Consider the following 21,526-nt stretch of genomic DNA (forward strand, 5'->3'; position numbering starts at 1 on the left):
AACACACAGAAATAAACACACAGAATTAGGCAAAATAAGGAGAGAGAAATAGGTTCCAAAGAAAGGAACAAGACAAAACCCCAGAAGAAGAACTATGTGAAGTGGAGGTAAGCAATCTACCTGATAAAGAGTCTGGGGTAATAATCATCAAGATGCTCAACAAACTCGGAGAAGAATGGATGAACAAAGTGAAAAGTTTAACAAAGAGTTAGAAAATGTAAAGAAGAACCAAACAGAGCTGAAGAAAACAATAACTGATATAAAAAATACACTAGAAGGAATCAACAGTAGACTGATACAGAGGAACAGATAAGTGAACCAGAAGACAGAGTAGTGGAAATCACCCAAGCTGAACAGAAAAAAGAAAAAAGAATTTTTTAAAATGAGGATAGTTTCAGACACCTGTGAGACAACGTCAAGCCTACTAAAATTCACGTTATGGGGATCCCAGCAGGAAGAGACAGAAAAAAGGGCAGAAGAAATTTATTATTATTTAAAGAAATAATAGCTTAAAACGTCCCCAATCTGGGGAAGGAAACAGACATCCAAGTCCAAGAGGAACAAAGAGTCCCAAACAAGATGAATCCAAAGTGGTCCATACCAAGACACATTATAACTAAAATGGCAAAAATTAAAGAGAAAGATAAAATCTTAAAAGCAGCAAAAGCACTAGTTACATACAAGGGAACTTCCACAAGACTGCTAGCTGACTTTTCAGCAGAAATTTTGCAGGCCAGAAGGGAGTAGCACAATATATTCAAAGTGATGAAAGGGAAAAAACTACAACCAACAGTACTCTACCCAGCAAGGCTATCATTCAGATCTGAAGCAGAGATAAAGAGTTTTACAAACAAGCATAATCTATAAGAGTAGGGAACTTTAACACTCCATTTACATCAATGAACACATCATCCAGACAGAAAATCAGGAAGGAAACACTGGCCTTAAATGACGCATTAGACCAACTAATTTTATATATATATAAAACATTCAATTCAAAAGCAGTAAAATACATTCTTTTCAAGTGCAAATGGAATACTCTCCAGGATAGATCATTTGTGAGGCCACAAAACAAGTCTTAACAAATTTAAGAATATTGAAATCTCATAAAGCATCTTTTCCAACCAGAACAATATGAGATTAGAAATCAACTACAAGAAACAAATTGCAAAAAACACAAACACATGGAGTCTAAACAATATGCTACAAACCAACCAATGGGTCAATGAAAAAATCAAAGAGGAAATTTAAAAATATCTTTAGAAAAATGAAAATGAAACAGTGTTCCAAAATCTATGGGATGTAGGGCAAGTAGCTCTAAGAGGGAGGTTTATAGCAATACAAGCCTACCTCGGGAAACAAGAAAAGTCTCAAATAAATAACCTTATATCTAAAGGAACTAAAAAAAAAAAAAAAAAAACCAAAATCCAAAGTTAGTAGAAGGAAAGAACTAATAAAGATCAGAGCAGAACTAAATGAAACAGAGACTACAAAAACAAAAGATCAATGACACTAAAAACTACTTCTTAGAAAAAAATCTAAAAAATTGATAAACCTTTAGCTAGACTCAAGCATAAAAGAACAGAGAGAGGGCCCAAATAAATAAAATCAGAAATGAAAAAGGAAACCTTACAATCAATACCAGAAATACAAAGGAGCATAAGAGATTACTATGAACAATTATACTCCAATAAAATGGACAACTAAAGGAAATGGACAAATTCTTAAAAATGGACAATCTTCCAAGACTGAATCAGGAACAGACCAATTACCCTAATGAAATTTAATCAGTTAAAAAAAAAAAAAAACTCCCACCAAAAAACGTCCAGGACTAGAGAGTTTCACAGGTGAATTCCAACAAACATTTAAAAAGGAGTTAACATCTATTCTTCTTCAACTATTCCAAAAAAATTGAAGAGGAAGGAATACTTCCATACTCATTCTATGAGGCCAGGATCACCCTGATACCAAAACCAGACAAAGATATCACAAAAAAAGAAAATTATAGGCCAATATCACTGATGAACATAGATGCAAAAATTCTTAACAAAATGTTAGCAAACTGAATTCAATAACACATTAAAAGAATGATACACCATGATCAAGATCACTTTATCTGCAAATCAATCAATGTGATACACCACATTAAATAACTGAAGAAAAAATCATATTATCATCTCAAAAGATGCAAAAAAAGCTTTTAACAAAATTCAACCCACGTATGGTAAAAACTCTCAACACAATGGGTATAGAAGAAACATACCTCAACATAATAAAATGAAAATGCAGCCTACTGAATAGGAGAAAATACTTGCATATGTTATATTCGATAAGGGGTTAATACCCAAAATAGACAAAAAAACTCATACAACTCAACATCAAAAAACCCATACAACTCAACATCAAAAAACCCAATTGAAAAATGAGCAGAGGACCTGAACAGACATTTTTCCAATGAAGACATACAGATGTCCAACAGACACATGATAAGATGCTCAACATCACTAATCACAAGGGAAATGCAAATCAAAACCACAATGAGATATTACTTCACACGTGTCTGAACAGCTGGCTGTCTATTATTTAAAAAACAAGTGACAAGTGCTGAGAGGATGTGGAGAAAAGGGAACCCTCATACACTGTTGGTGAGACTGTAAATTAGTAGAGCCACTACGAAAAACAATGTGGAGAGTCCTAAAACAATTGAAAATACAACTACTATATTATTCACCAATTTCACTTCTGGGTATTTACCTGAAGAAAACAAAAACACTAATTCAAAAAGATACATGCACTCCTATATTCACTGCAGCATTATTTACACTAGCCAAGATCTGGAAGCAACTTAAGTGTCCATCAATGGATGAATGGATAAAGAAGATATGAGATAGACACACATAATGGAATATTACTCAGCCATAAAAAGGAAGGAAATCTTAACATCTGCAATAACATGGATGGACTTAGAGGGTATTATGCTAAATAAAATAAGTCAGACAAAGAAAGACAAATACCATATGATTTCACTCATACGTGGAATCTAAAAAACAAAATAAATGAACAAACATTATAAAACAGAAACAGACTCATAGATACAGAGAACAAACTGGTAGTTGCCAGAGGGGAGGGTGTGAGGGATAAATGAAGTATTTGAGGAAGATTAAGAGGTTACAGACTTCCAGCTATCAAATAAGTCACTGAATGTAATGTACAGCATAAGAAATATACTCAATAGGGCTTCCCTGGTGGCGCAGTGGTTGAGAGTCCGCCTGCTGATGCAGGGGACACGGGTTCGTGCCCCGGTCCGGGAAGATCCCACATGCCGCGGAGCGGCTGGGCCCATGAGCCATGGCCACTGAGCCTGCGTGTCTGGAGCCTGTGCTCCGCAACAGGAGAGGCCACAGTGGTGAGAGGCCTGCGCACAGCAAAAAAAAAAAGAAAAAAAAAGAAATATACTCAATAATATTGTAATAACTTTGGTGACAGATGTTAACTAGACTTATCATGATCATTTTGTAATCTATAAAAATATTGCATCACGGGCTCCCCTGGTGGCAGAGTGGTTGAGAGTCTGCCTGCCGATGCAGGGGACGCGGGTTCGTGCCCTGGTCCAGGAGGATCCCACGTGCCGCGGAGTGGCTGGGCCCGTGAGCCATGGCCGCTGAGCCTGCGCATCCAGAGCCTGTGCTCCGCAATGGAAGAGGCCACAACAGTGAGAGGCCCGCGTACCGCAAAAAAAAAAAAAAAAAAAAAAGTATTCACGTAAATTTATGAAATTTATCCTTTGACAACAAACTTCCAAAAATAAAATCCATGATAGTAGTTAGAATAACTGACCTGTTTAGAAGCGTGTTTAGATTTCCTAAACCATAAATCACAGTCATGTCTCTGCTGTGTCTCATTCCATTTCAGATAGATGTACAGGGGCTCTTTGACTTTCAATGGAAAATATGATAGTTGCCCTACTTTTACCTAAGAAACTAAACATGCCTGGCCTACTGAGGTCTCTAAGTAGAAGAGAATAACACAATGGTAAATAGAAATACTTAGTGAGTCACCTGTGTGCCTAGTCTTGAAAAAAATGTCTTCAGCATTACATCACTCTGAACACAAGCCAGGTATCATCAGATCTCATTAATTAGATAAGCAGACCAAATTAAATTTCATAATACTTAACTCAAGGTGACTTTAGGGTATACCAAAGATTCCAATGTATAGTTTATATCTTTTGAAATATTTAAAAAAATAAACTAATGGAAGTTTTTAGTTTTAAAATTCCAGAACTCTTAAAAATTTCAAATCCAAAACCTAATACAAGCTTCCATGTATAGCATTTCAGATTTTAAAATATATTCTTTTTGATTGTGATTAACAATAAATATTAAAGTATGGCATATATGTCCTTCTTCAGACATCATACTGAGATAAATGAATAATTTGGGGTCTTGGTAGAAATTCCTCTATTATTCTAAAATAAAAGTTCAGTAGTAGATTACAGAATTATGGATCCTCTCTGACCTGGATTCATTATTTTCTTTTCCTTCAGTATAGATATGGCTCAGGACCAAATCTAAAAATTTATATGAAGCATATCTAAATATAGATATAGGAAAGCATTTATCCTCTTTTACCGATGAAAACAGCTTTCAGCTCCAGTGCCCAGTCTTGCAGCTGGGAATTACAACACTGAAAGTTAGAACTGGCAAGAGACAAAACCGTGGAGGAAATAGTTTGGGGTTTGGGGTGTTTTTTAATACCTCCAATTCCACGCATCAGCCTCCTGAAACAACAAGGCTACATTTTACAGTATCTTAGATCTTTAATGCAGAGAGCCTTGTGTTCAGGAAGCACACTTCTGCCTTTCTTTCAATCAGTCCTAGTTATCAAATTCTCTGTAACTTCACTGAAGTCAATCTGATGAATTAAATAATACTCACAAGATTCAAATGAGTGATGATAACATACGTTATCAATACACCTTGGGAGGGCATGGGGACTGAGGGATCCGTATTTTAATAGGTATGTTTTCAGATGAACTGCTTTAGCCATTAGTGAAAGAATTTAAGTGCTGACTCTAAAAGCCAGGAGGGTACTTGGGGAGAGATGCTTTCTAACAGAATCCCCTTGAATCAAGTCATTCAGATGACCCAGTCATCCTACCCGTCAGGTCAGCACTGCCTGAGGATAAAGGAACCATAACCCTACCCGCCGACTGAGCACTAGGTAAAGGGTCATCACCAATTCCTCGACTCCAGGAACCTCTGTATACATAGCTTAATGGTCTGCATGGGACGGACCTCTGTTCCTATTCAGTTCAGTTCCACAGCCATTTACTAAGCAGCCAAGAGCAGTAAATAAAACACCACGTGAGCTAATTCGGGGCGGCAGTTCTCGGCCTGGCTACCTAGTGACACGATGACCTGCTGCTGTCAACTGGGGGAAAGGAGAGGAGTTGTGATGAATACAGAAGGCACGGCTCATCCCTGGGAAGTTATTTAAGTTCTTCTTCATCTGGATGGCCAAAATCTCAGGAAATCCCCGGCATGGCTTGTGTGTGAACATGCAGTACCAGGAACAAAGGTTAAGCCCCACCCATGGGCAGGGTAAGCAGCCCATCCTCTCCCGAGGCCACAGCAACTACTGCTCCTGACTGCCCCTCCACCAGCCTACAAGTGTGTCCTTGAACTGCAAGAGGAATTTTGGAAGAGGCTTTGCAGAACAGCTGTAACCTGGTGGAGGTCACCTCAACAGCTCTAATCTTAAAATAGCTGAGTAAAATAAAATATTACTAGATTAAAAACTTCTTGAGTGCAACGACTATATCTTATAATCCATTGTGACAATCAGCATAACCCCTGATGTCTAATGTTCATTGAGCAAATAAGTGAAAACCTGAAGAGACTGGAAAAGGAGGACTTGTTGAGAGCAGTTAGGCTAACGGGATTGTGAATTTTAAACTGGTTTAGCATCCAGACCTTTTATGCAACTGAAATCTTTTAAGATCAAAGGGTAAAACAGAGAAAGAGCAAGTGTGGAAAAAAGATGAGCCAGGAACTTCTGGCCCCTCTCCTCCCATCCCACTCGCCTCTACTGGTGGCCCTGAGGCATCCCCTGAAACCTTCAGGATTGCTCAGAGCACAGGTTAAACACAAGCACACCAAACCTCCAATTCGCTAACTGCAAGGATAACATTTAACCTGGTTTATCATTGCAATTCTAGCACGTGCCACAGGTTTTGGCAAACAGTAAGTACGCGGTAAACATGAATGAATGAACGAATGAATGAGCATAGGATTATAACATTTAATGAAATGTAGGATTAGAACATTTAAATAAACTGCTCAAGGAAATGGAGTAAAGTTTTAAAAGACTCAGTAGTGACCAACTTACTCATCCTAAGATTCGTATATAATTGCCTTTAAAAATTTTTTAAGTCTAAACAAAAAAAAAATCCTCAAAATATATTCAGAGAAATTTATTTTACTGTAGTAAATATAATATTCATTGGTGAGGGTCTTCAAGTACAGAAAACTAATTAATTAATAAATTAATTAAGAAACAAACTCCATTTTTCAGAAGGCGCTATTCCATTGTGCTTGAGTAGAATGAACAATTCACCTCTAAACTCGCTCATGCTCACTGTTACCTTGAAATTGAGCTGTGAATTATTTACTATCCTTTCAGGGAATTATCCTTCCCTGGTCACTGGCCACAGCTGCTGAAGTGAGTGATTCTTTCCTCAGGTTCCTGATCTAGCTTTGTTCCAATTTCACGCTGCCTTTATGCTACTCAAAACTCATCTTCAAGTTACAGTTTACAGGATGTTTTCCCCCAACCCAGAGCATTATACTCATGTTTCAATCACAAACACAGGTTTGTGATTGCCTGAAGGTTCCTCAAATACAGATCCCTCCCAGAAGCTTATCAGGGGCATTTCTTAATTAGAACAACACACACTGGTTGCTAAAAGACAAAGAAGTGTATAATGCTTGCTGACAAACTGCACTGAATTTATAAAGCAAATTTATCCAAAAACAAAAACAAAAAACAACTCTGTTCTTCCCTGCAGTCAAATGAATGTTTTCTACAGCAAGCTATACATTCAAAAATCTTTTGACAGGGGAGCCTTTTGTACATTTCCAATTTCTGGAAATAATGCAAAAGTGGTTCCAAAAGTTTAATTAAATTTATGCATACTAAAGTACTCAATTATGAGACCAATACTGTTTATACTGATCAAGTTCAATGAAAATACTAACAGACTAAAATATGTTGAGACCTGGGAGCAGACTGGGAAGGTAGAAAAAACTGAGTCCTATTAGAGAATATCTTGTCTATAACTCAGGGTTTCCATCAGTCATTATTAGCTTTCACTTGATTTTAGAAATTCCATGAAAGAGATTATGTAAGCCATTGGGACTTAGGTCTACAATTTTGCCATATGTTCCAAATCATAAGGATATTCTAAGATGGATACACTCGGTTCAAAAGTTTAAAATTCCAGGAACTCAAAGATTCACTTCCCTCTCTTGAAGGATGGGTACTTGGTAACTCAAACAACTTCTAAGGTTAGCTCAAGAACTATATCTGCAAAAACTTGAGCATAATTGATACTCAAACCCTGTGACTCATCTCTAAAACTACGGTTTTGTTTCCACTGGAAAGCTCTGAAATTCCCCAAAACCTATCATTTATTTGAGTCAGAACCATTCAAGCAATGGAGGAAAATTCAGCTTTTAGCATCTGGTCTATCCACACACTCAATTTTAGCCTAAATACCTGTACTTCCTTGAACAAATTAGGACCACTCATTTTTCTCTGTTCTCAGAATTTCAATATGCTCAGATTTCTGGTCATAACATACAAAGGTACAACTTGAGATGCACTCATATGCATCAAATTGGTTCTCTCAAAATCTTTTAACTGATTAAAAAAAAAAACTTGATCTAAAAAAAGCAGCTCAATGAATATCTTCAATAACTTTCCATCCCCTGCCCATCCAGCACCACATTCTACTTCAACTTCTTCCAAATATGCCATAACCAGGAGTCCCCAACCTTTGCGGCACCAGGGACCAGTTTCGTGGAAGACAACTTTTTCCCTGGAGGCGGGGAAATTGTTCACGGATTGCTCCGGCGGTAATGCCAGCAATGGGAAGTGGCAGATGAAGCTTCACTCGCTCATCTGCCGCTCATCTCCTGCTGTGCAGCAGCCAGGTTTCTAACAGGCGGCAGACTTCTGGGGACCCCTGCCATAAACTACTTAAGGGCTAAGGGGAAGAGAACAAAAGAGAGTTTCAAACTTGATCACTTTCTTCCATCTGTGCTATTAACCTGGCTTGCAAAGTTTATTGCATAAACTCTGTTAGTGTATAACACAATGAAAGATGTGCACAGAAATAATTGTTAAAGACAATTATTAAATAAATGATTAATTTTTTTTCTTTTCCTTGCAGATGCCCTGTGACAAATGAACTCAGTTTTTATTGATTCTAAGGTGATGGGCATTTTCTGTCTCTTGATCTTGGTTGTAGTTACAATGTTTAAGTTACATCTGTAACAGGTGACAAGGCATACAGTTAAGATGTGAATTTTTTTACCATATGTTCATTACCCCACTGTAAGAATATGTTCAAATAGAGCAGCCAGATCTTCTCAAAATTAACCTGGGTCTCAGTTGTCACATGTGTAAACTAGTGATAATAATGCTGCCTTCATCTCATGGCTGTATAATTTATGTAACCATGTGAAGAGCTATTTTCTGTACAATAAAATTTTTCTTTGCAAAAAAATAATAATAACGCCAGGCACCACTGAATTTAAGAAACAAAGGTTAAGAGCATTTTGGTTATTTCCAATTGTTTGGAAATCTCTGCAGAGCTGTCGTTTCCTTCCTGCCTCTTTTCTCCTGGCCCTGGTAACAACGCATATTGCTCCAACCCGCTCCAGTACCTATTCAGCCAAGCAGAGCCCGGCCTGACCCCTGTAGTACCCTTGGGATTTGAGGCTGCTCTGTTGCAGTGCTTGATGCCAGACTCTGAATACTGGGCAGGGCACCAGGAACCTTTTTTGCCTTTTCAGAAAGCAGGCATTGACTTTCTAAGCCTACTCTTAATGGAAAACCCCTTTACCCGAAGGTTTGTGTCTAAATGATTCTCTGGGTCTTTCTCCTTGTATTCTCATTCCTTTGTCCAAAAGAGAAAGAGAATGAGATCTAAGTAGAAGGCTACCCTGGTGACAAAGCTTCTTCCCTTTATTTTGAGATTGGGAACCAGCACCGTGAAAGCAATTTTGTGTTGAATGCTGAAGATTGTTTTAGGCCTTAATGTAGAGGTTTGCCATCACATTCTGATGAGCACTATTAATGACTTTTTTTCGTAAGAAAACAAGTCCTCGTTCCCTCAGCAAAGCTTAAACAAAAACTTACATATAACAGAACAAGATTTAAGGAGAAATATGAAGCTATTTCTTCATGGAGTGCAAACATTTTAAGCCACATCAGTTTATAGGATAGCTGCTACTCTTAAGCACTCTCCTTTGAGCAAGAAAAGTCACACTACAAGAAAAGTCTTTATAGAACAACTTCCACGCTGGATGCTTTAACAATATTTTCAACCTGGTTTTCCTAATCATCAGTTTAATTTCACGAACTGGTTTTGTGGCACACTGCCAGACACCATCACAATTTTCAGCAGATACACTGATCCACTCTTGAAGCTGCAGCCAGAGAGCCAATAATCCTTTTGCATAAATATATCAGTCTTATCAAACAGGAACTTTTAAGATCATTTAAGACAGCTTATTTCCTAACATATGGCATATTCAAAGTATCATTAAAAGCTATTTAAATTATTTTTATTTCCTCAGCTATTGATTCTATGGATAGGAAATGGTATGAGTCATGTATGAATTAAACATAAATATTAGGTAATATTTACTGAGTCCCTACCATGCCATACAGTATGCTCAAGTTAACTCATTCAATCCTCAGAAAAGTGCTATAGATATATATATATTATTATTAGCCCTGTTCTACAGACGAGGAAAATTAGACTCAGAGAGGTTAAGTAACTTGCCCAAAGTTACACAGTCATTTTCATGCAGGAAGTATGGCTCCAGAGCACACGCTCTTAACTCCATGATATGCAGTACAACTAACTCATCCACCACTTACTTGCACACAGCTCGGCAAGATAGCTTCTTGACAGGTAAGCAGCAAATTTAAAAGGGAGGAAAACATTCACGTTCTGGCTTCCATTTTATTTTATTTTATTTTATTTCTTGCAGTACGCGGGCCTCTCACTGTTGTGGCCTCTCCCGTTGCGGAGCACAGGCTCCGGACGCGCAGGCTCAGCGGCCATGGCTCACGGGCCCAGCCGCTCTGTGGCATGTGGGAGCTTCCCGGACAGGGGAACGAACCCGTGTCCCCTGCATCGGCAGGCAGACTCCCAACCGCTGTGCCACCAGGGAAGCCCCTGTCTCCCATTTTTTTATCAGTACTTCCTATCGTTTCCTGGGCGACCCCCATGCACCTGGCACTGTGTCAGAAGCTGCACAAACAGGGAAGGAGTCAGACACAATTCCTGTCCTCAAGGAGCTTATTTCTAGTAGGAGCAGGAAGGGACAGAGAATAAAACTTTAAACAAGATAGACTCAGAGTCCGTTACATGCTGTGAAGGAAAACTGGATAATATGATAGTGAGTACCTCTGACACAAGAAGAGGGTACTTTGAGTAGAATGGTCAGGAAAGGCCTCTCTGAGGAGATGGCATCAGAGTATAAAAAAGTCTTTAGAAGGCAATTAGCAGAAACCAGCTATACAGAGTTGAGAGATGAGGATTCGGGCAGAGGAAATAACAAATGACCAAGGCCTTGAGACAGGAAAGCCCTTAACTTTCGCGGAGCACTGAAAAGAAAGAAAAGGTGGCCCAGATGACTGAAATCCAGTGGGCAAGGGTATGAGTGGAAGAGGCTGAAGTGAGGCAGAAAGGCAAGCTCAGACACCGCCATGCAGGCGAGTACAGGTTTTCTTCTAAGCACAATGGGAGACCCCCGGAGGGTTTCAGACAGGGTGACGCTGACCAGGCTGGCTTACTTGTGGACTCAGCAGAGGCACAAGCAGCAGCCACAGGCAGAAGCAGGGAGAAGAGTGAACAGCTTGTTCTAATAATCTAAGTGAGGAGGGAGGATGGCGTGAGTTACAGTGACACAAGCGGAGAAGAAAGGGAGTCAACAGTTCTTGAGAACTGTTTTGGATGTGTGTTGACAAGACTTTGGGCTAAAAGCAAGTGAATGGATGGTGGTGACGTTTACGGCGATGGAGGAGATGCAGAAAGGAACCGGACGGGCGTGGCGGTGCGGAGGTGGGGAGGTCGGGGAGAAGAGATTCAAGACGTTGGTTTTGGAAGCTCTATTCACATCCAAAGAGAGATGGCTTACATAAATTTTAAATGCTTTCTTCAGACCTTCAGCATGGTGCTGATGCAGTGCGTGAGCTCAGCAAATACTTCCAGTTATAGCACAGACAAACCCTGCAGTGACAGTTAAGGTTGAGAGAAGTTCAGTCTCGCAAGAATGTAACTGTTTCAAGACTTTTGCAACCCTTTGGATGATCCGGAAGGCTGAAATGTTTATATAAAAGAAAAGAACTAACCTCCTGTGTGTTCTAACCACTCGTGGATGGGCCTCTGGAGCTGATGACCCACGGCACGGCACCTCCTTCTCTCCTGGATACTATTTCAGAACTGCCCCCTCTCCCCACACTTCTAACACGCCTTCCTAGACGCGCTCTCGGCCAGCAACCTTGCTGCCTGCTTCAGAGCAACCCACCTGTGTCTGTGCCCACCTGTCCTTCCTTCTCACCGGTGACCATCTAGAAAGGTCTGCACTCCCGGCAGAGGTAACCGAGATCCCCTCTCCTGCAGCTGCCTGGGGACTGGGCCCAGCATCTCTCCTCTCTCCTTGATCAGCAGTCCTTCCTTTCATACCGGACCTCTGGGTCTTTCACGTCACACACCAACACTGTTATTCTTCATTGCCTAAAAACAAGGGTTTTGATCCCCACTCTTTCTGCCACCTACGGTCCTAATTCTTTGCTCCTCTTTGCAGCAAACTCCTGAAAACTGTCTATAGTCGTCCTCTCATTTTCCCACCTCTCACCTCTCTTTCTGCCTTAAATCCATGACTAACTTCATCCCCACCACTCCTCTAAAAACAATTCTACTCAACGTCGCCAGTAACCCAGTCGTTTAACCCACCTGGCATCTCTCAGTCCTCATGTTACGTAACACAAGTGATGACTCTCTCCTTCTTGGAATATTTTATTTCCCTTGGCTTCCGGGACACCAACCCTCTGGACTTCCTCCTCCTTCACGGCCAGACTTTCTCAAGTCCCTTCATGCATTCCTCCTCTTCTCTCTGACCTCTCAGCCTCAGAACATCTCCTTACCTTTACTCACTCCCTTAGTGATGTTTCTGAATACTAGCCACATGCTGTCAACTCCCAAATATTTATCTCCCTCCCGAGCCTCTTTCCAGACTTTTATACCCAACTTCCTACTCAACATCTTCACCTGTATATCTAAAAGGTGTCTCAAACCTAACACGGCCAACAGTGAGCATCACCTGCAAACCCTCATCCTTACAGATGGCAACTCTGTCCTTCCAGTTGCTCCAGCCAAAAATATGGCACCACCCTTGATGCCTGTTTTCCTCTCGTACTCCACGCCCAATCCACTGTTGTCTTTTTCTGACAGCTTAGAGAAGCTAAGTGACTTGCCCAAGGTTCCTCAGCTAGCAAGTGACTGTTGAGATTCAAATCCAGTTCTCTCCAGCACTAGATAGAGCCTAGCTTGACTATTAGCCTGAAAATGAGTCATCCAGCTAACCACTAGAATAGACAAGGAATATATATGGTGTATGCAAATATTCCAAAGATTCTCTGTGTGGTAACTCTACAGCAATATATTATCTATAATACATGACACTTTCACAGCTGGTAGAAGAAATCCATTCCGCGGTTTTGTAAGCACACTGATGGAAGGACAATTGATCGAATACTTACTAGGGACTTCTTCTGCTCTCTGTGTTTAGATCAAATCACCAGACACAAAACCTTCCTTAACACATTTGCCCAGAATTCAGATGAGCAGGTTTTCCAGTGCCCTTACCAGAAATAACTGTCAAAGACATCCTCTGATCCTCCTTACTCTGACTCGCTCTCTTTTCACATGGCTTTCTGAGTTTGGCAATCGTCAACAGATTTACAGAGCTGCAGGAAGATGCCGATGACCCCATCTCATTCTTCCTTCCCTCTGTAATTATGGAACACAAGCATTATCAGATTGTCTCAAAGATGTTATCTGTCTAAACTGTTTTGATTGTTTGCCCCCAATGTTTTTGTTCCACATACTCTACATGATGTCAGGACCTATCATTTTCAGAAGAGGGCTTGGAGAAGCCACTTAGTTCACAGGGCGTAAACATTGTTTACAAGCACTATAATGGGTCAGTTCCTTTAACAGAGATGCTTCCAGAGTCCTCGGTGGCCTCTCTAAAGTTTTTGCAGCGTTTTCGTTTTAAATCCCAGTATGCAGCTTTTTGATCCTTTAGGCTTTCAGGAGACAGTGGTCTATATCTTTCAGGGATGGCAGTGGGATATTGGGAGAATAAGTTTAAAGACCAGTCATTTTCATGACTCAGAATTCTTTCTCATATGATAAATTACAAATAGTAGCAATATTTATGTTATGGTTTTTAAATAATCTAACTATTTCTCCATTCCCCCACTAAGAGAAACTGTCATCTCTACTTTTTCCCTATGCTTTCAACTTGCTCATGCACCCCTGGGAACAATACTTCACTGTTAAAGCCACATGGGTCTGGCTGCTAGGTTTTACTTTCCTACGTGTGGAAGGAGTCAGCGCCAATAAATCCTTAAAGCTGCTGCTAAAAGAAAATCAGTCATAAGAACTTCAATCTATGCACACTCTCCTCTTAAGCTCTCCCATCACTGGTTGCACTCAGTGGTACCTGCTGCCAGGGTCACCATCAGTTATGAACAATACATAAAACACAGGATAAACTCTTACCAAAAACTTGGATTAAGGACATGAACTGGCCCAAATATTTCAGGGTACGTTTATTAAACATTAAGTGTGTAGGCAATCAGAACTGTTAAGTAATCTGCAGCTATCCAGCCAATATACCTAAAACACTGTCTTTATCCATCCACAGGACCATGTTGAAAACTGCGGAGTGCTGGCTGCTTCATGTTTCAAGTCGCAAACCTTCCATCCTCATCGAGGTCCTTACTGGAAGCATCTCTGTCATTCATTCTTCCCCCAGGCTTGCTTTCACATGTGGCTCACACTGAAGCTCGGAGCCAGGCAAAGAACTTCCTCTGAATCACTCCAGCATAAGTGCTATTGACGTGCAACCCTGTGAGAAGCTACAGGCCATGCAGAAGCCATTAGCCACTTCTCATCTTCCTTGTTCTGTCTTTAAACACTTGGCAATCCTATTCGAGAGGAGGCTGCTTCCCCCTGCCACAATCTCCTTTTCTATTTTTCCTTATGGCACATTTCTGAGATGGTCCTTGAGAACTCCTCTTTAGTATATCTTTATATTTCAGTCTGTTATATACCAAGATGCTTTTGCTCATGAAATTCTAAATGGGCCATGGTAAGTATAATGTCTAACGCAGTGACAAAAATGGAAGAAAGTTTTAGTGAGTCTATAGTCTAATGACCATGGAGATTCCAATTTTATAAAATACAGCAAAACAGAGAATTCCTAAAGAAAAGTACTTGAGGAAATAGAATGAACAGAGAATCTAAATTAATATTGTGGGGTAACAGATAAAGTTTAGAACTGGATTAAAGTCACCCAACACCACAGACCTCAGAATGTGGGACTCAAAGTCCACTGGAGAAAGGTCAGTTCAGATGTGCACAGAGTTTAAGACCCCAACTGCTTTTTTTTTTTTTTTTTTTTTTTTTTGCGGTATGCGGGCCTCTCCCGTTGTGGAGCACAGGCTCCGGACGTGCAGGCTCAGCGTCCATGGCTCACAGGCCCAGCCGCTCCGCGGCATGTGGGATCCTCCCGGACCGGGGCACAAACCCGTGTCCCCTGCATCGGCAGGCGGACTCTCAACCACTGCGCCACCAGGAAAGCCCCCAACTGCTTTTTATTATATTTTGATGTTTGACATTATTAGAACATCTCTCATCACTGAAGTGCTCTTGATAAAGAGTTCAGGTGTTTCAACTGGTGACTTAGGCTCAATGGAAGACCTAGATTCTCATAAGGAGAGCCTGGCTGTAGGTAGCATATGGATCTGACACAGCTAATACAGCATGTGGACATGCCTTGGGATTAATGACTGAGACTGTAACAATAAAACAAATGCTGTAACGTTGGGGAGCCAGAGCACAGGGACTTGGGGCAAACAAAGCTGGGCCTAAGCCTAGGCACAGAGTTTGCTTTTCCCTACATTCTGAGAAGCTACTGTCTGATCAGAAGAGATATCACTGCTGCTGTAAATAAGGATGGCATCTAATCTCCTGTTTTCACGGCAACGCCAAACGGCAGTGACTGCACATTCTCCAAGAAGAGAAACTCTGTTAGTTGCAACAAGAATCTCATTTCTGTACCAAAGCATAAATCACTGAAAACCTAGTCAAACCATGCTTCCATAACAGCAGTTTAAATCTCCAATTACAGAAGGAATTGTATAAGCATAAAAAAAACCTCTAAATAAAAAGATAACAGCTACTGCTTAAAATATCTTCTTATAGGAGGAACTATTATTTACACTCGTAGCAAAAGGATAAAATTTCCGAAATTAAAAGTCAAATGGAAGGATAATTGTCATCTTACCTACAAATAATACTTTCCTGTACCTGTTGTCATGATCATATGTTAATCTGTAAACAATGTATAAATATCAAATCATAAATCAACTTCCTTATTTGGAAAAAAAATACTAAGAGAAACTATACTAAGAGTAGTGATTTTTCCAGGATTTTCTAACTGGGTAGAAGGACAGGACAAATTCTAAGGCACTGCTAATTTTCAAATGTATGCATTAGGCACAAACTTATTAACTTACGTATGCCGTGCATTCGTTTCTTAGAAGTCTTTCCCCAACCGAAGGCCTTCCCTTACTTTGAGACAGAAGCATTTCCTACTTTGCCCATTGGTTACAAGATCCCTTGTAATACCATGCATCACTACTAGGCCCAGTAGTAGCTACAGGAAATGACACAGAATTTTCTAATATAGGGTGACCTAAATACTCAATTATTAATATGCAGTAGCTGTTTGCTACATGGGACAGTACTTGGCCTGTTGGCCCAGGTCTCAGTGTTTAGATTCAGTAGCATCAATGTAACGTGCAAATGCAAAGTACTTCCAGCTGTCACATGCTCCCTCCTCCACACCCACTTTCTAGCTTGAGGTCCCTGATATTGACATCAATTCACACAGACTGTGCAAAAAGGGTTACTTTTTATTCCCCCTTAAAAGAATGCTGAAGTGACACATATATATCAACTTATATATATCATAACACATATATATGAGGAGGTGGATACATGCTCAAGGTCATGAAGAGTATTTATGGCCACAGATGCTGCCCATAAGAGGTGAATGTAAATCGTCAACAAAACGTACTAAAGAGACTCCAGCCCTGCACAGATACACATTATGATTGTTATTTATATTTATACTGTATATTTTATATATATTATTTAATATGGTAAAAACTACCCATGAAGTCTGATGGACACAACCTTAACCAAACGATCAAGGTTACGATCACCGGATTTAAGCCACACTGATGTCATGTGGCCCCTGATATACTGCAATGAGAAGAACACCTCACCTTAGGTGTTTTTTGCAAAAATCCATAATCCTAGTGTAATCATAAGAAAACATCAGACAAACCTAAAATGAGGGACCCTTTACAAAGTGCCAAACCAGAACTCTTTAAACTTTGTCTCGAGGTCACGAATGGCAAGGAAAGACTAAGGAACTGTCACAGACTGGAGAAGGCTTTGGAGACCACGGTTAATGCCCTATGTTAGCCTGGGCTGGATACTGACAGCAAAAGGACATACGTGGGAAAACAGGTAAAATCCAGATGAAGTCTGTACTTTAGTTAATAACACTGTACTAGTGTTAATTATTCCTTTGTTTTGACAAAAGGCACTGTGATGGGGTAAGATGTTAACACTAGGTGATACCGGATGAGGAACACACAGAAACTTTCTTCTATCTTTGTAACCTTTCTGAAAATCTAAAATTTTCCCCCAAAAAAATTACTTAAAAAAATATTATTAACATATGACTAAATGTTACCAAATGCCAGCCACAGTGACCAAGAAATAATATGTATGTTAATCTCCTGAAATTCACACAAGAAAATGTTGCAAATCTGGTACCTAAGACTTAAGATTCTTCTCTCCTTCCTTATAACAGCTGGATGTAATTAACGATAACCACCTGTATTCCAGCAACCTATCTTTAAATTCTAATAACTTAGCTAAAATTAAGCATATTCCAAACAGAATAAAATAAAAAATGAAAAATTCCCAAATTTCTTAAAACCCCAACTGACTGCCTGGTTTCTTAATCTTTCAACGTATTTTATAAAATGAAAGGGCTACTTTTAATTTTTCTTTAAATTTTCCCTTTTTGCTCATCTAATAAAACCAATCTTTCCTTTTAGTTTTCTTATATAAATTTTAATGGAGCATCAAATTTGACAAGGCACATTTCACTTACAAGAACTATTTATCTAGCTTACAAACTGAATGTTTAATATTTTTGTCTTACAGTATGATGCCACTTTTGTCAAAAGGGTGTGTGTTTGAGTCTAGAGATAGTAGTCTGGAGAGACACACGTCAACAGCGGTATGACAGACAGCAAGCTGACCTCCAAAGGTCCACACTCTCCTTCTCTAGGGTAAAGTTGCTGCCGGAAAGTGATGATCTAATTTCCAAGCCCCCTTTCTTCTAAGTGAAGCTATGTTACTAGTTGGGGGCCATATAATGTGAATGTGTATCATCTCTAGGCCAAAGAGTTTAATCATGTGCTTCCTCCACACTCTCTTTGCTTTGCATGATAATCTTGAAGGCATACTCTACAGCAAAGTAATTCTTTGAAAGCAAAGTTATAAACCAGTAAGAAAACTAACACATTATTAATTTTATATTAAATATCACTCACCTATGTCTGTGTAAGGATAGGCTATCCACTTCAATATAAGTCTTGCACATGATGTTCTACACATATATCTTTGTATATTTATTGAATACAATCGTGTATAAATGGACCCACACAATTCAAACCCATGTTGTTCAAGGGAAAACTGTAAGTCCTGCATGGAGAAAAAAAGAACAAATTACTTAATCTTTCAATCCCAATAATCTTCCTCTTACGTCTTGTGACTTTGAAAAAGTTACCTCTTCCTACCAGATAAAAAATGTTTTCCTCTTTAGGATAAAGTTATCTGGAAATGCTAATAAGTATTCTGCTATGTTTTAGATCCAGTATCACAAATACAGTATCCCAGGGCAGATGTACACATCATTTTAAAAATATTACCTAGATGCATGACAACCAAGTCAAAAGGATGTAAAGATTCCAGCAGATGTGAGAACTTAGAAAAACTAAAAGTCATAGAAACAATGAGCACCTTTAACCTGGGGATATTCATTATTTTGTTTATATGTCCACAGCATACTCTAAAAACAATCATATATTAAAACGAAAGCAAAACCAACAAATAAAACTATGCCTTTGACCCCACAAATATTTCATTGTTTTATGCCTTTATCTCAGTCATAACGACATAACAGCCGTGGCACAGACGTGCAATTCTCCCCTAATATCTACACGCTTCTTCACGATTCTGGTCCTGCTAGAGACAGGTATGCTATATTACTAGCTTTGACTAAAAATTGTGAGAAGTAATGTGTGTCACTGCCAGGCTGAGGCAGTGAAAAATCCCAGAGGGATACTGCACAGATTTTCATCCCCTGCTTCAGTGAATGGAAAACTAGTATTGAGATGGCAGAGTCAAGATGCAACCTTGAATCACTGCTTAAAGTGAGCTGCCTTGGAGACCTGGCAGGCACACTGAAGGCTTTTATATAATAACACACTGAGATTTCTGAGTTGGTTTGTTACTGAGGCATAGCCCAGCCTGCCTAACACAGCACCTCCCAACTTTCTCCCTCCTTTGAATTCCATAGCATTTCAATCCACTTACTACAAAGGTACTTACCTCTAAGTAAGCTTTGGGCACTTTGTTATTTAAGTTATTAAGCTTTGTTATTTAAACAAAGTCTTTGCTTAGTCTAACTCAAAGACTTTCAGTGAGACAAGTATATTCTTGAGACCTCTCATTCATTGTCTTACAGAAAACATGGTATAAAAGAATGAATCTTAAAAAAATAACTGCACAGGGGCTTCCCTGGTGGCGCAATGGTTGTGAGTCCACCTGCCAATGCAGGGGACATGGGTTCGTGCCCTGGTCTGGGAAGATCCCACGTGCCATGGAGCGGCTGAGCCCGTGAGCCATGGCCGCTGAGCCTGCGCATCTGGAGCCTGTGCTCCGCAACGGGAGAGGCCACAACAGTGAGAGGCCCGCGTACCGCAAAAAAACAAAAAACCAAAAAACTGCACATCACAGGCTAGTATTTAAATTAATGAACATAAAAAAGACATTGACAATGTGCATCTATAGGAAACAAAACAGAAATGAGAGAACTGACTAATTGTATCTATTTTTTCTCTGTCAGCCACAGTGAAGAGGTCTAAATGTCATTTGCTCATTTACGGTGATACATATCAGAAGTACCAGACATCAATTTCTTTGCATTAAAAAAAAAGTGGTAAGATAAAAATATCTTAGATGTACATATTAAAAGCAACAGCACTCACTGCCAAGAAGGACTGCGGATAAGGCAAAATCTTCTCAATTATAATCAGTAGAACAGGGGAAAATGTTAGTGTAATTTCACCAGGCATCTAAATCCACTGGGGTAAGTCTATAAATACAAACATGTAAGTTAATTACTAAATGACTCACTTAGCTAAACAAGTCAGTATGTTTGGAATCTAAGTTACCCAGCTCTGCACGGGCTCAGTGAAGCTGAAGTGGCTGTAATGGAAGCACACTCAGGTTTCCCAGGACAACCAAAACCAGTGCTTGCCCATCATTTGATGGATTCCTAACAAAATATAAACCCGATTTAAAATCAGGGCCCAGCAAAAATCTATGACACATATATTCAGATGTCCATAAGACTACACTTTCCAGGTCAGCACCTTTTCACAACATATATTCCCAAAGATCTAACGACATGCCTCCTTTAGCACACAGAGGGGTTGTGCTTAACCACGTGCATTAGAGCAGTGATTTTTCAGGGATTTCCCGGGTGGTGCAGTGGTGAAGACTCCATGCTTCCAATGTAGGGAACCCGGGTTCGATCCTCAGTCAGGGAACTAGATCCCCCATGCGTGCCACAACTAAGAGTTCGCATGCCACAACTAAAGACCCAGCACGACCAAATAAATAAATAAAAAAGAACAGTGATTTTCAGGAAGGAGCAGGGAGTGAGTCAGTAGAAGGTGAGAGAAGGCGTATTAGAATCACCAAGGGAGGAGTTTCAAACCAGGTCACATGCCCGCCCCAGTCACCCTGCGCATCTGACAAGCCCTTAGAGTCTCAGGCCCTGTGGGTTTTGGGGAACAGGCGTACGGGCTGTAGGGGCCTCAAGGATCCTGCTCTGTCCTCACACTTTCCCCCATCTGGAACTCCTGAAATGAAGACAGATACACTTCTTTTTCTGTACGATTTTTTAAAGGTGGACTCCTGAGAGAATAAATTCAAACAAACTACCCAGCAGAACCGTCTCAATGTTCCTGGTGGAGGCTGAACCAAACCATTCCTGAGCATCTCCTTCACACTTTTCGTCATCTCGGAGAAAAACAGCATGTTCCAACTTTCTCACTTATGCTCACGTTCTAGGAAACAGAATGTCTCACAATACTGAGTAGAACTGGAGGGATTATACTAAAATCTCTCAATGATGGCTTCATAGAGTTTTAATGAAAATGTAAAATTTAAGAGTATGGCCCAAATATAATGTTCTGTATCCCCCCAAAATCTCTTTTCTTCACAAAATTTTACTCTTTCACTGAAACCAAGATTACTCTACCCAGCAAGGATCTCATTCAGATTCGATGGAGAAATCAAAAGCTTTACAGACAAGCAAAAGCTAAAAGAATTCACCACCACCAAACCAGCTCTACAACAAATGCTAAAGGAACTTCTCTAAGTGGGAAACACAAGAGAAGAAAAGGACCTACAAAAACAAACCCACAACAACTAAGAAAATGGTAACAAGAACATACATATCGATAATTACCTTAAACGTGAATGCATTAAATGCTCCAACCAAAAGACACAGGCTCACTGAATGGATACAAAAACAAGACCCATGTATATGCCGTC

At 39.9% G+C, this 21,526-nt stretch overlaps 1 long non-coding RNA gene across 2 annotated transcripts in view; it reads right to left on the reverse strand.

Annotated features, from left to right (window-relative positions):
• Positions 1–21,526, reverse strand: part of LOC132483379 (uncharacterized) — a 124,740-nt gene that overhangs the window by 71,282 nt on the left and 31,932 nt on the right. Inside the window, exons 6-7 of one of the 2 annotated variants that reach the window (XR_009531064.1) lie at positions 18,232–18,382; positions 13,169–13,312 (exon numbers count right to left, since the gene is read on the reverse strand). This is a non-coding gene — a long non-coding RNA (uncharacterized LOC132483379). The remainder of the gene's footprint in view (positions 1–13,168; positions 13,313–18,231; positions 18,383–21,526) is intronic. The other variant, XR_009531065.1, reaches the window with a different exon arrangement.

Source organism: Mesoplodon densirostris, chromosome 2, assembly GCF_025265405.1.
Source record: "Mesoplodon densirostris isolate mMesDen1 chromosome 2, mMesDen1 primary haplotype, whole genome shotgun sequence".
In the NCBI taxonomy this organism is placed as follows: Eukaryota; Metazoa; Chordata; class Mammalia; order Artiodactyla; family Ziphiidae; genus Mesoplodon; species Mesoplodon densirostris.